General features: G+C 46.0%; 1 protein-coding gene across 2 annotated transcripts in view; it reads right to left on the reverse strand.

Annotated features, from left to right (window-relative positions):
• The window catches only part of LOC126542227 (snake venom 5'-nucleotidase-like), a 64,749-nt gene extending 48,964 nt beyond the window's left edge, over window positions 1-15,785 (reverse strand). For both annotated transcript variants that reach the window (XM_055077108.2, XM_050189189.3), the window contains exon 1: window positions 15,649-15,785. The gene's annotated coding sequence lies outside the window, so the exon portion shown is untranslated. The remainder of the gene's footprint in view (window positions 1-15,648) is intronic.
• Window positions 15,786-16,009: the final 224 nt, after the last annotated feature.

Below are 16,009 nucleotides of genomic sequence, written 5' to 3' on the forward strand. Positions count from 1 at the left end.
TCATTGATTATGAGAAAGCATTTGATTCAGTCGAAACCTCAGCAGTCATGGAGGCATTGCGGAATCAGGGTGTAGACGAGCCGTATGTAAAAATACTGAAAGATATCTATAGCGGCTCCACAGCCACTGTACTCCTCCATAAAGAAAGCAACAAAATCCCAATAAAGAAAGGCGTCAGGCAGGGAGATACGATCTCTCCAATGCTATTCACAGCGTGTTTACAGGAGGTATTCAGAGACCTAGATTGGGAAGAATTGGGGATAAGAGTAAATGGAGAATACCTTAGTAACTTGCGCTTCGCTGATGATATTGCCTTGCTTAGTAACTCAGGGGACCAACTGCAATGCATGCTCACTGATCTGGAGAGGCAGAGCAGAAGGGTGGGACTAAAAATGAATCTGCAGAAAACTAAAGTAATGTTTAACAGTCTCGGAAGGGAACAGCAGTTTACGATAGGTAGCGAGGCACTGGAAGTGGTAAGAGAATACATCTACTTAGGACAGGTAGTGACTGCTGATCCAGATCATGAGAGTGAAATAATCAGAAGAATAAGAATGGGCTGGGGTGCGTTTGGCAGGCATTCGCAGATCATGAACAGCAGGTTGCCATTATCCCTCAAGAGAAAAGTGTATAACAGCTGTGTCTTACCAGTGCTCACGTACGGGGCAGAAACCTGGAGGCTTACGAAAAGGGTTCTACTTAAATTGAGGACGACGCAACGAGCTATGGAAAGAAAAATGATAGGTGTAACGTTAAGGGATAAGAAAAGAGCAGATTGGGTGAGGGAACAAACGCGCGTTAATGACATCTTAGTTGAAATCAAGAAAAAGAAATGGGCATGGGCAGGACATGTAATGAGGAGGGAAGATAACCGATGGTCATTAAGGGTTACGGACTGGATTCCGAGGGAAGGAAAGCGTAGCAGGGGGCGACAGAAAGTTAGGTGGGCAGATGAGATTAGGAAGTTTGGAGGGTCAACATGGCCACAATTAGTACATGACCGGGGTAGTTGGAGAAGTATGGGAGAGGCCTTTGCCCTGCAGTGGGCGTAATCAGGCTGATGATGATGATGATGATGAAGTCTTCGAGCGCCATCACAGCTTCGCCGTAGAGACGCCACGCTTTTATATCGACTTTGGTTGGGCGTTGCCGTTACCAAAGGCTATGCATTCCGCATAGGGATGACCGACACCCCAACCTGTGACCACTGCGGCTATGAAGAATCAATTGGCCATATTTTGTGCGCCTGCCCGCAGTACAGTCCACAGAGGGAATGCCTTCGTCACGAACTTGACCAACTGGACGACCAACCGCTATCCGAAAAAAAAAATTCTACAACATCGAAAGGACCTACCGTCACAGAAGAAGGCCGTGCAAGCGGTATTGCGCTCTTTGCGATCTACCGGCTTGTGTGAACGACTTTAGCTGGAACGCCTTTTGTGTGTGTGTCTCCATGCGTGCGTGTTTCTTGTTTTTTAGCGTTTTCCTCTCTGTCATCTTTCTAACCCCTATCCCCCATCCCCAGTGTAGGGTAGCAAACCGGAGACTCATATCTGGTTAACCTCCCTACCTTTCCTCTTCATTCTCTCCCCCTCTCTCTCTCTCTCGACATATTAGACCTAGAGACAATAAAAGCATTGGCGGGTATAGACGATATTCTAATAGACATCAAAAGAAAGAAAATGGCACTGGGCAGGTCATGTAATGCGCAGATTAGATAACCATTGGACCATTAAAGTGACAGAATGGGTACCAATAGAAGGGAAGGGCAGTAGAGGACGGCAGAAGACTAGGCGACGAAATTAGGAAATTTGCGCGTGCTAGTTGGAATCGGTTGGCGCGTGTCAGGTGTAATTGGAGATCGCAGGGAGAGGCCTTCGTTCTGCAGTGGACATAAAATAGGCTGATGATGCTGATACTGATGATGATGTACTTCGGTGACAGCTATACTGAAATGTTATATTATTCTCAGAATTCCTACTGAATAAACATGCATCGTTCAGCACCTGTTTGTGTCGCCCAACTGCAATATTTGCTTTAAATAAGTAGGTTTAAAGAACTAACGGGCACAGACTAAGGACTTAAGTACGCATTGTGATTTGTCGTTGGAATAATGTCCGGTCTGCATATTCGCATGAAGTGGCGGAATAGCGGTATTTGCCAGAGGCAATAAAAAGATTAGCTGGATGTCTAAAGACCGGCCAGGTTGTTTAAGCACTCAGAATAACCACTGCCGGAATTCGAGATGCCACCCCGTGGACAGCCGGCCAATGAAACGTCACATCCGACCTTGCTTCGAGCAACGCACAATACCGGCCTCGGGGCGACACGAGATGGCATCTCCAGGTGACAGCGCCGTATCTGACTAGCCAGCTCATTGAAAGCCTTGTCTACGTGTTTGTAAGCCTGCCTTCGCCTTATTTTTCGCACTTATTAATATTCCCAATAGATATCACCCAACTAGCCTGGCAAAGGAGCAGTCAAAGGCAGCGTAAGTTTTCCAGTGGGACGCTGTGAGCTTACAGAACCATGATGCCTTCCGGTTCAACCAGGCCGCTTTGCTCGCTTGACCGCGCGCGTCAAATAAGACTTTTTGCTAGTTATGCCTCACGCTGTCGTTTAACGCATTTCACCTTCAGCGCACTCTTGCACTTATTATTCTAGTATATAGGTTACGTTCAAATTCCAAACATGCGTCATTTCTTCTGTTCGCCGGCATACACGGGGCAATGCGGAATTGCCCTAAACATCAGTCGATGTTTAAATTCGTTTGCCATTTCACATTGTCGCTCTGATAGCTCCTTTGCCCTGAGGGTTTGTCGAGACTACCACGTTATGTGCTTCCGTCGCATTGTGTTCCGGCCAAATGCACGAATCACCTTCGGCTTAATGTGATCTTCGCTGAACGTTCTGCGCGGACGACTACCCGCAGACTCGTCTTTCGCGAAACAAAGAAACACATTAGGATTGCCAGTGTTGCCGAGTTCTTGCGGTGCCGTGTACGAACAGCGAGACTCCGGATGCTGCTATACAGAGGGAGGTTGAGAACCAGAATGAGCCGACTGTAGATACCGGAGTCCGCAATACGGTCTAGCGTATACAGTGGTAGCTGTTGCTCTTAAAAAGGGCAGTACGTGCGGTGTTGATAGCTTCTAGATGTTGCGGCATATCGCTCACGTTCCTCCGCTTCACGCCCTTCATTTCACTGCTTACGCGACCGATTAGCATCTGCATCTATGACGGAAATAACGCGAATATTCGGAATAATATGCAGAGGCATCCTGTCGCCTTTCTTTGTTGTTCCGAATTTTCGCGCTACTTTCACCATGTCTGTCCACCAATAAGCCCAGCAATATATTTGCGAGGTTTTGCTTCGCGTTGTTGCTTTTGACAATGTTGTTGCTATCGAGTTGTCTCTGCGTTTCGTCACTAGTACAGTCCAGTCCGGGCAAATCTCGGGAAAGGTTCATGCATCAAACAACCGGTAGATCACAATGTAGTAATGCAAGCTGCAGCTTAGCGCGTCTCTGAATAATTCTCAGAATAGTCAAATTCATCAGTTATCGTTAGCGACTCCAAAGCAGCCATACATAACTTCGAAGCATGTAGGGTCTCTAAGCCAACCCTTTCTTTCCTCTTGGCCCATCCTTTCCATCAAACTGTGGCATTAATCTGGACTCCCGCGCATGCGGCCCTTGCCGGAAACGAGGCGGCTCATGCCAGTGCCCGAGGATTTACAGTCCGGGCTCAGGCATCAGATGTGTCGGACCTCGCCACGGAGGAGGCGCTGTTTACAGCGCGGGATCGACTTATTACATACCACGACATCTGTACACACTACCGATTTGACCGTTTAACCTTCAGCCACTCATGGGCAAATCCCCGCGTAGGTGTGAAGTTCTGTGGCGACAGCTGCAGAATCGCACCTTTCCGTCCCCTTACCTCCTCCACCGCATTCATCCCACCGTTTACCTTTCTCCCTCTTGTAAATTCTGTCTCTCTCCCAAAGCAGACTTAAACCTCATCATGTGGGGGTGCCCTAAGCACCCCCTTTCCTCAAGCAATTAATATCGAGTGAGGAGCAGTGGGAGGCTTCCTTGCGCAGTTCGAGGCCCGATCTTCAGGAGGCCATGCTGGAGTGGGCTGAGAGGATAAAGGAGGCCTACTTCAAATAGTTCCTCCCTTCACCCTCTATTCCATTGCCCCCTTCCCTTTAAAGAGGGATAAATAAAGTTTTTCATCATCATCATCAGAATAGTTAAACCGGAATGTTAGTGAATCACGCATGCCGGACTCCTAGTTTACTGTGACAGCGCAGGCTCTCAAGTCGGGCATGACTGCTGGTGCGAGATGCAAAGGCTTGTTATTCTGTTAAATGCGCGCCTTTTTTTCCTGTTGTCGTGCACATCGGAACAGCAAAATGCAGCAGAGAACTTCGCGTAATGGACAGCGGCCGCAATCACGCCACGCCCAAGGCACGGGGAACACGTTGTCTCAGTTTTAGAGGAAAGCTGTTAATGCGACTATAGAAGTGCTCAGTAACGCTCACTCACTATCTTTCTTGAAGAAATGTGGGAGGTGATAGGCATGATATGGAGACAAGTTTTGACGTGCCTGGGTCACTTAAGGTTTAAAGAAGAAATTGCTAAGCCTTCGGCTTGTTTAGAGGCGTTATATGAAACGCTTACAAAGTTTTCCCGCTTCTCTAGGAAGGTAAAAACGGCAGCACTTTCATATATAGACAAGAAGGGAGTCACACAATCGGCGATGGGTACTGAACAGAACATGTTAATTATGGGCTTTCAAAATTTCAAAATAAGTTTCGAATATCCTTTTTCTCCCAATTTTCGTGCGTATTACGAGGCGTGCGCTTCTTTTTCTCGAAATCCTCGGTAGACTATGCGAGGCACATTGTTCATTATTCGTTGAAGTAGGAACCATACTGTGGATGACCTACGATCAACATTTATTTTGTGCAGGTTAATTACAGCCGGCGTAGAAAATTACTTGTGCAAATGTTCCAGAGCGTCATGCTGCGGTTATGCGCAATATCTACTAGAGCCGTAAAACAAATGAACTTGACAGCGAGTTCGAATTAGGTGGACATGGGGACGATATGAAATGTAATGCGGGGCAAACCGTTAATATTTCTGTCTTAATTAGGAGCATTGTAAGTAATTAATGAACTCTCCTTTTATCCCTGGTTTCGTGCGTTATACCATTTTGCCGTATTTCATTGCGTTCGTATTTCGTTTCACCCTTGTTTGAGGAAAAAAATAAATGAGGCAGCTTGTTTATATGTGGTAAAAATTGGGTACACATTAAAGGTAATTCTAGAAAAAGTTCATAGTATGTGGATTAATTGTGGCCTTTGAGAAAATTACGTATTCAAGAGCTGCTGAACGTTATAAGCTTGCTTTACAAGGGGCGCAAAATTTTGTCCTCGACCCTCGAATAACTACAAACGCCATAAAAATCGGACTTGGCAAGAATAAGGGGACTGCTATGGCACATCAGTATGCGAAGTTAAATGCGCTTGGATCAAATACAGCCCCCCCCCCCCCCCAAAAAAAAAAAAATAAGACAGACAGAAAAAATGTAAGCAATTTGTTCGCAAGCGTGATACGGCTGTAATCAATTATGTTTCCCAATGACTGGAGAGAACCCTACGACACACCGAGTTCACATTTGATGGAAACTGGAGGCATGTCATGTGTGGTGAGCGCCGAAACTTTTTCTTGCTGAGTTAGGAGCCTCGGAACTAATGAGTGAAGCTTCGTTTCCCCCTATGTTCGTGCGTTATAACAGGTTCTTATAGGCTTTCCTGATGTCGTCGGCCAACTAAACTTAGCGCCTTGTTTTTGTTTGGTGAAAATAAGGTCAAAAGCTTTCGGTGATGCGTAGGAAAAGTAAAAAAGAAAGTATGTGGGTGAACGACGGCTCTGGCAATAAATCATGCAAGCAAACGCTTCGGAACGTTATAAGCAGCGCTGGAAAAAGGGGGGGGGGGGGCTAAGGGGGCTGCAGCCCAATGCCTTACCTCGGACAGTAGGAGAAGGGGGCCCATTTATTCTAACCTGCTTAGTATATGGAACCATGGGCAACGGAACTTCGAGCGACATGTATAAAGCAATAAACGAGAAGAGAGGGGGTTAACCGAGGGTCCCGATTTTTATTAGTCATATCATAAGAAGCCAACAAACACTGACACCAAGGACAACATAGGGGAAATTACTTGTGTTTAATAAATGAAATAAGGAAACGATAAATTAATGGAAATTAAAGTGGATGAAAAAACAGCTTGCCGCAGGTGGGAACCGGACCCACAACCTTCGCATTTCGCGTGCGATGCTCTACCAATTGAGCTACCGCGGCGCTGTTTCCCCATCCACTTTTTTTTTGAGTATTTATGTGTGCTAGTAGAACCCTGGGAGTGTTAGTCAGCGCCATCACTCGCATACCTTGGCGGCGGATCCTTCTTGCCGCAGGCGTCACGAGAACGTGATCTTTTTGGGTGAAGGCAACTGGTCAATAAACCCACACATGCTACCTGAAGGCATCAATGTTGCCGGATTCGACACCCTCGTTATGTAATAAACGAGAAGAGAGGGGGTTAACCGAGGGTCCCGATTTTTATTAGTCATATCATAAGAAGCCAACAAACACTGACACCAAGGACAACATAGGGGAAATTACTTGTGTTTAATAAATGAAATAAGGAAACGATAAATTAATGGAAATTAAAGTGGATGAAAAAACAGCTTGCCGCAGGTGGGAACCGAACCCACAACCTTCGCATTTCGCAAGTAATTTATCGTTTCCTTATTTCATTTATTAAACACAAGTAATTTCCCCTATGTTGTCCTTGGTGTCAGTGTTTGTTGGCTTCTTATGATATGTATAAAGCAAGAAAACCAGAACGAGCAGACGGGCCCCCCTCCCCGCGTAGTGTAATAGCATGCTTATTCAAAAGAATAGCGCAAAGTAGCAGGGACAATGACAGAGAATACGACAGGACGAGCGTCCTGTCGTATTCTCTGTCATTGTCCCTGCTACTTTGCGCTATTCTTTTGAATAATCATGACACACCAACTAGCCCAGCTTTCTGCTTTAATAGCATGCGTTTAGCCTGAAAAATTGGGAGAGCTTGTCGAGCTGCAAAAACAGGAATCCCCCGCCACCCCGGCGGGGCCTCTTTCTTACGAAGTGAGGTGCGTTTGCTTGGAAGAGTTTTCGTGGTTTCCTGTCAGTCCGTCTTTCCAGTGCTGTCTGGAGAGGAGGGACAAGGGGAAACACCTAAAACATGTAATGTGGGATGAGGACCTAAATCTCCCTTGCCCCTCGTCACCACCACGCCACCCTCCACCTCTCAAATAGTTCCGCCGCTGTCTTTCTCATAAGCATGTGCTGCAGTACCCAACAGTGGCTCCCATTCGACTTTTCTTTACCGTGATGGTAATTTGTGCGGGGGAGGATGAGTCAGATAGCAGATGATGATGAGTCTGATGGCAGAGTCTAGGCAGGAAAGGAAAGAAGACGTGACACGTGCTTTTGTCCGCGTGCCGTGGGGCATGGAATGTTCACTGTTCGGGCTAGGGTTGTGGGAGAGTGAAGGGGGAAGTTGGAGAGCTGGACACAAAGGCTTGTCACCAGGGCCCATTCGTGCCTAGTGGCTGCGCACCCTCGCGCGCTCGACGGAAAAAGTAGGTCAAACTGGCCGCCGAACTTTCCAGAAAAAAGCAGAAAAAGATGACTCAGAGGCGACGGAGGGCGCGTAACTTCGCCCGCGCTAGGAGTCGCCCTCTCCCCTTCGTTCTCGCGCTCGGCGTCGATGGGCGACAGAAAAATCGAGAACCTTTCAGAATAGACGATTGCTCCTAGCCAGTAGGAAGACGAGACCGGAACGGGAGAAGGAGTGAGTTTGTACGGAGAAGGAGGGAATTTGTACAAGGAACTCTATGCGTATGTGAACGCCTGCTTTGGCGCTAGTAACAGACAGACGCGGCGCGCGTTTATAAAAGGAAGTTGATCGCGGGCTGCGATTCAGCCTTGAGCCGCCGGTTAAGCTTCCATAAGCCTGCCCGTTGAGGAGCTCCCGGGGGACGCACCACTCTCGGACAGCCACGGACCGTCCAGGCAGCCTGCGCTAGTAATCGGGACGGCCACCGTTGGACACCTGCGGTCGCGTCGGACTGACAAAGTGCCCGGTGAGCAATTAGCATCCATTCATGCGAAAATGCTCGGCCGGAAGCATCAAAGTGGTGCGTCTAAACGAAAGGCGAAGTTAGAAAGAGAAGAGCGTGAAAAGAAGCTACCAAAGATGACAAAGTACCTTGAATGCAGCTTCCGCGGAGCAGTATGATCGCTCTACGCAGAGTCCGTGTCACACTCCCAATAGTACCGACTGTGTTTCTGTGGAGGACTTGCCAACTCCATCACCACGGTTTCCTAGCAAGAAGCAAGGTTTGACTCATCTTGGTTGTCTGGATCCTGTGAAAACGATGCCAACCTCGGTCGTCTATATTTCTGAGCAACCGACGCTAACCGAGTCCCTGTCCTGTTCCTGAGTCAGCAACGTCTATGCTTTTCGGCCGGGCCCCTGCCACAGAGCTCCAGGTGTCCGGTCTGCCACGCCCGATTTCTACTACTGCTGATCAACAGGTGCCAAACCTCCCCGATGAGCCTCCTTCTACTGACGAGCACCAGGAAACAACGCTCGAAGAACCGAGTCACTTGTTTCCTGTTAGGTTGGCTTCAAATAATCATGTTCCCACCCACAAAGTGTGCCTCGAGAGGACAAATGAGGCGGCTTCTCATTGCGGCAACAGAGAAGCACAGACAGCCCCGCAGCAAGAGGTACGTTGCGAGATTCTCCGAAGTGACCCTGCTAAGTGGCCGGACGGTATTACTGACAGCTTTCGGAGTGTATGCCTTCAGAAAGGGCCATTGTATTTTCAAAATATGGAGAAAATTTTCCGTCTTCCGAGAGGCAATACAAAACTCATAAACGATATATGTCACCTCATCTTTTCGTGCGAAAGGCTGTAAATGACGAGGCGTACGAGCGACACTGGTTAATGTATTCGGAGTCCAAACGTTCGGTTTACTGTTTCATGTGCAAACTATTTTCGATTTCAAGTAACCCCAGTGCTTTCACCACGCACGGATGTTCTGATTGGAAAAGAGCAGAAGAAAAGGTTTGCGCACATGAAAAGAGCGTCGAGCACAGGAACCACGTGGCAGCATGGCTCGCCCGCTTTAACTCGATCAGCACAATTGACAAGGAGCTGGTTAAGCATCTTGTCCCTGAGACCGCTTACTGGAAAGAGGTGTTGAAGGGCGTAGACCTTGTACTTAAGCTTCTAGCTGAGCGCAACCTAGCGTTTAGGGGCAGTGAGGAGATTTTTGGTTCACCGAGAAAGGCCAATTATATGGGAATGCTTGAGGCCATTGCCAAGTTTGATCCCTTTCTAGAGGAGCACATCAAACGCTACGGGAACAAAGGAAAAGGTCACCCATCGTATCTGTCAAAAACCATTCGGGATGACTTTATCAAACATATGGCAAAGGTTGTCAAGAAACGTCTCGTTGACGAAGTGAAACGCGCAAAATACTTCTCTTTAATTTTTGATTCTACTGCAGACCTTCCTCACGTTGATCAGCTGTCAGTTGTATTACGATACTATTTAAATGGGAAAGTGTACGAACGCTTTCTTGGATTTGTTCCAATTGAATCGCATACCGGCTTGTATCTTTTCGATACCGTGATGTCCCTCTTGACGACCAATGGCATCTCAATTGATGATTGCAGGGGCGAAGCTTATGATAATGCGAGTAATATGTCAGGAAAATACAAAGGACTGCAAGCTCAAATCAAACACCTGAACGAATTAGCAGTCTACTTCCCGTGTGCTGGTCATTCCCTGAACTTAGTTGGCGCGTGTAGCGTTGACAGTTGCCTTGAGGCAGTCAAATTTTTTCACTGTAATTCAGAGACTGTATGTGTTCTTTGCTGTCTCACCTAAGCGATGGAGGTATCTTTTGGACAACATGGGCGGAACTGGCCAGCAGCTTGTTTTGAAAAGTCTCTCTGAGATTAGGTGGTCAAGATACGCTGAATCATGTAAGGTCATTCTGAAAAATTGCAGCGCAGTCTTGTGTTGCCTTGAAGCTATATCAAAGAACGAGGAAGAAAACGGTGACACTAGGAACGAAGTACACTCTCTCTTCAAGAAAATGACAAAACTAGAGACTGCATTCATGGCGATTTTCTGGAGTGAAATCTTGGAGCGCTCTGACAAAACGAGCGTAGCACTTCAGAAACCAGGCCTAGACATTTCAACTGCTGTAGACCTGCTGAGCTCTCTAGAAGGCATTGTTAATTCTTTGCGACCTCTCTTTGATACCTTCGAAGAGAGAGCACGCACGCTAAGTACCAATAAATGTTATCAGGATGAGGGCAAACGCATCGTTTTGAGTAAGCACCCGAACGGAAAAAGCGATAGTGCGCTACAAGGTAGAAAAAAGTTTATCGCAGAGACCTACAATGTTGTACTTGACAGTCTAGACTCTGCTTCGCGATTGCGAAAGGCTGCCTACACTGAACTCTGCGAAAGGTTCGGATTCTTAAAATTGCTGACAGACGTTGGGAGCGAGCCCTCTCTGGCACAGCAGGCTGAAAAGTTGGTGAAAACCTGCAAAAATAATTTGGAGCCAGCATTTTCCGCTGAAATTGTTCAGTTTGCGAACTTTCTGCACAACTCTGTTTGCCAGGACACGAGTCCCCTGGGAATAATGAAGTAGCTGCACAAAAGAAAGCTTATTGATGTGTTTCCGAAGCTTTCTATTTCTTTGCGAATGTACTTAAGCATACCCGTGGCAAACTGCGAGACCGAACGATCGTTTTCCAAGTTGTCGCTGATAAAAAATCACCTTCGTTTGAGCACCCTTGACGACAAGGTGAACTCGCTTGCTATTATGTCCATCGAAAGTGACCTCCTCCGCGATCTATCCTTCGAACAGACTATATCTCATTTCGCCAAAGCGAAGGCGCGAACGATGCCATTTTAAAAGAGGACTGTTTGCGCTATACATGAATAGTTCCAATAAGTTCGTTGTGTCGCCTCCCAGCCTCCACGTTGCCAATGAAACGCTGAGCAGTGTAATTCAAGATATGCAAATCTTCGTTGTTCGTCTCTTGATTGTTCTTCCTGTGATATTTAGCGTGCTTATGAAGAACTGTATTTTTGTTGTTTTTGATAGTGCCACGTTTATTTGGTGTCGTCCTTGCTTGTCTTACCTTTAACGAAAATATTTTCAAATAATGTTTTGTAATTACAGTTGGTAATTTTCATCTATATTCTAGTGCATTTTTATGGTGTTTGTATTTCCTTAAGTATTGTATATATCTATTGCATATTTATAGAGTAAGGTTTATAGCGATCACTGCAGGCTGATGCTTGAATTTTAATAAATAATGTTTTGGATACAACCATGCGTCTCCTCACGGGATTAAACTTAGGGATGCAAACAAAGCCTAGCTTCAGAAGGATCGACATCTGAGCTGTGTTGTCTTTTCCACGTTCTTGTTCGTCTTGAGTGCACTAAACGTTTCCTTAAAGGCTAACTTTTGCTCAAAACAGAATGCAGATTAATCACAAAGTGAACATATGTGTTGGTGTTTACAACAGCACGCGTTTCAAGCAAGTTTTGTTGTTTTCCTTACAATATTAACAATAATAATAATCCCGTTGATCACACTTCTTTCTTTTTAATTTGGTGGAATTAAAATGAAACATGGCATATTTCCAGTAGCGTAGCAGGCGACAGGGGGGGGGGGGGGGGGGGGTCAGTATAGGGAAAGGGGGCCTGCATGCGCATTAGCCCAGGGCCCCCATCTTTCTTAATCCGGCCCTGTTTATAAGTGTGGTTTACGAATGGCGCGTCATTTATCCCGTTACCCTTGGAGAACTGTAAATGCTCCCTAGATAAAAAAAACAAGCCTAATCGAATTTGGTGCGGTGGTTGCCGAGAAAAACGATTTCTCTGTTACTATGTATTTACATAAGAACCCCTTGCTATAGGTTCGTCTTCCTGCTTTGGTGTCATCTATTCAAATTCAGTATATTTCTATTAATTCCACTCCGGTTAATCCAATTTCTTGGGTTAATTCGATTCCGATCATGCACCACGGTTGGCGCCGATGCATTTTTGTAGTCTAAACTTTATTCTATTCGAAAATTGTCGTTCGACGAATAATTCGAACTTGACCAGTCAGCACGTACGTGCTTCTCTCCAATAGAAAGCTCGGTAACGACTCTTTTAGAGGCAGCGTCTGCCTCGGTGGGACTTGGTGCACAGTGAATGCGTTAAATACCACTCATCTCCGTCGAAAAAGTCTATTTTTGGCCTGCCCAAGGAATATTTCCAAGGAATAACCATAGCGAATACGTTCGATTTAGGCATTTACCAGATTCTAGCGCGTGATTTTTTTAGAGCAAATTAGGCCGACAATTGCTTGTTTTGACATCGGTTAATATTCCAAAACCTCCTTCGCTGCCTTTGTGCGCTTTACCCTATAACGTGCAATTATTGCGGCGCAGCTGACTTTAGAACACCATTTGCTGCTGTGCAACACATATTAGATTCTTGCTCATTTTATTCTGATAGCAATTATGCAAACACTACTGGCTCATTTCTGCCATCGACGTCGCCGTAATGTTTCGTATAAAGTCGAAGAGCGATAGCATTGTCTCCGCGCGACGTAGGTGATGTCGGCGAGTGAAAGCACGCGAGGGTGAGCCGACGATGGTACCTCAGTTTAGTGCTCGCAGGGAAGAAAAGCGGGGACGTGGCGCGCCATATTCTATAGCGCGCATGACACTGGGGAGTGGGGAAGGATGGGGGGGGGGGGGGTAGGCAGCTGCTGCGAATGGCTAGGCCGCGCGGGCCCTATCATGAAAGCGATTTGCGATGGGGACAAGGTGCGCCGAGTGCTGATAGCTTCTTGTGCGCGGTGTTCTCGGCGCTTAGTGCAGTTCTAATGAGAGGCAGCACGAAGGTCAATTCGCTCGATGCTGCTGCCGCGCTTTCTAGGTCGAGCGTTTTGACAGTGAGTGTGCGCCTTCATAAAATGTGTTTATTTTTGCTTGTGCGTGCAGGACACCATGCTTCTTTAGTTAGTAAACGAAAGTGTACACGTTTATACGGCTGATAAAACTGTTACTCTTGCTTCGTATAGCTGTCTACAATATCGCTGTAGCAATCGGTGCTTTGCCTTTCGGGCGGAACTACTTTTTCTTGCTAAAGTTTCGGGTGCGCGTTAGATTTCTAATTTGTATAGAATATTTAATCTCATTTGTACGTAATTTTCTATTACACGCATAAAGAAGTGAGCAGAGCATGCATTTGTCTGGGGGGCGTGTTAAAATCGAGAAAATACTGACAATTGAATTAGCGGTGTGTTTTGGTATTTCTGATGCAAATGGTTTAATTCGACGCGCCGGATAATACGATAAATTTCCTGGGTCTCGTCAGGGTCGAATTAACGAAAGTTGACTGTACATTTGTGACTCAGAAATGCTTTTATGAGGGAACTTCTAGACCAACTTTAATAAAATTTGTTGCATTTTACAGAAACATATAAGTTCTTCTGATTGTTGGAAGCACTTTTTTGATTTAAGGCCTCAATTTTCTAAAGCGTCAAAAATTGGTAAATTAGAGAAAGTTGATTTGCGATGATTAGAAACTAAAAACTCCGCATCAAAAATAGATATTTCAGTTCCGTAAACTGCATTCGTTAGAGCATTTAAAGCAGACAAAATTGATTATTACGCATTGTTCTCAACTACAACACTAATATGTGAGTAGTACTTTTGCAAAGCCCTCGCAAACATTGTGACGAAGTCACGTGAGGTATAAATTATTATATGCAATTTGTGCGCTTTAGATGCCTTATGAGACATAGTTCACATAATTGTGATATCGTTTATTATTGCATAGCTGCAGAGTTGTGAACTGGATACTTTCGTTTTCGGCAGCTCTTGTGTGTGAAGCGGCTGAACGTGGCGGCGCGGGCCCTGTCTTGAAAGCGATCTAGAAAGTGGTACGTGTATAGTCTTGGCCTGCCGAGGACTGGTGGCTTGGAGTGCGCTGTGTTTTGGCCGCTTTGTTCGCGTCGAAACGAAAGGCAGCACGAAGTGCAATTAGCTCGCTGCAGCTGCCGTCTTCCTCACGCCAGCGTTTTAGCAGCGGGTGCCCGCGGACATCGGGTGAGGTGTGTCTATGTTTGCATGTTCGAACGTGACACCATACTTGCTAATTTAGTATATTATTCTAGCAAACTAATGGTAACAAATTTATACGGCCGATAGAACTACTACGCCTACTTCGTATAGCTGTCTAATAATTTGCTATGGCAATCAATGCTTCGCCTCTTCCCGCGAAACTGCGCCTTTTTTTATTCCTCTATCGGTTACGAAATCTAATGCTGGCGTTCCCACTGGACATCCTTCCAGCTGACCTCGGGATTGTTTCAAGTAATTGTACATAAGCAAGCTCCGCGAAATAAAAATAATCAGCTGGCTACAGCTTCTGTCCGCGTTCTGCATTTTTTTCTTTGCAGATGTGGAATTTCGTGCCTTTGTATGGGTGCTATGCGTCTGTGGGGTCACAAAGGTTTACACACAGTGCAGCGACAGAACCACCAAGTTTCAATCTTTGAACTGGGACACGCCAACAAAGCGTGCAGAAAGATAAGTGGAATAAGAGTGGTGAAGGGAGGTATTGAACACTAAAGCATAAGCGCTGAAGCAACAGCTGCAGCGCGCTGCCGTCTGCGTCTTAAGTCTGCCTCAGACCGGATTGGGCCGTAAAGCGTGTTTGGGCTTCATCCACCCGACACTGGTGAGCACGTAAAGCGGAGATGGTGGGGTCAGAGGTTATGAGCGGAAGGGGTACAAGCGGGACAAAGCGATGATGATGGTGGATTGTGCCTGTGCACGTCAACCCGCTGTAGTGGTCACCGTCGCGTGAATGCCACCTGCAGTGCACCACATGAGGACAAAGGTCTCTCATAAGCCGGCATTTAGCTCTGCTGATTGAATCGGTGAACGGTGCACCATCCTTGGCAGCATTGCGTGCAGCCTCTGTGCGAAGTGGCCATCGCATGGCAAGTGAGAATGAGAGCTACATAGTTAGCAACGCAAAAAATAAAAAAAAGGAAAAAAGAAATCAGCACAGCGTCGACGACTGCGACTACAGCCACAATACTGCTGCACGATAGTGGAAGAATTCACAAAGTGTTCTTTCCATAGCCGATATTACTTCCTCAATATAATCGCAAAAAATTCTTAGTGAAGAATCTGCCTTGCTCATTTTCAACACTTTGTTTATAGACCTTTCTCGACAAATTCATGTACCAGAATAATTTATGTTACAAAATGTTCGTGGTCTTTGAATATCTCTACAAGTATACACAAGTACAAGGTGTAAAACTATACCTGTTCATTGCTGGTCAAAAACAGAAAATATTTAACTTCTGCAAAGGGAAGTTTGCAGTACCTGAATGACTGAATGTAAATTTTAAATACGTAATGAAACCAAAACGCTACTAAGCCCGATAAATAGAGACGAAGTAAGTGGACTTACCTTTTTAGTAGAGTGTTCGACAGGCGAGCTCCAGAATATGGTGGACTAACACTTAAATATCATCTAACTATGACGCTTACCCCAGCTGAACTCACAGAGAAAGTGAGGACGTTGTCATGAAGAAGCTGCGAGTAGGAAGAAATAGTGTCCGCCGTAGGTGATTTGTGAAAGACTCGTTGAGAACGACAAGTGCGGAGCGCTGTATATTATTCCAAGCTGCCCTTTTCAAGCTTGAAAGCTCAAACATCAAATCAGGACAACGACAGTGCACAAAAGGCTACAAGAAGGAAGCACCGACGGAAGCCCATCGCATATGCTAACTTTCTTGAGCCCCTCGGTGTGTTTTTCTATAGATTACTAG

Source organism: Dermacentor andersoni, chromosome 2 (assembly GCF_023375885.2).
Source record: "Dermacentor andersoni chromosome 2, qqDerAnde1_hic_scaffold, whole genome shotgun sequence".
In the NCBI taxonomy this organism is placed as follows: Eukaryota; Metazoa; Arthropoda; class Arachnida; order Ixodida; family Ixodidae; genus Dermacentor; species Dermacentor andersoni.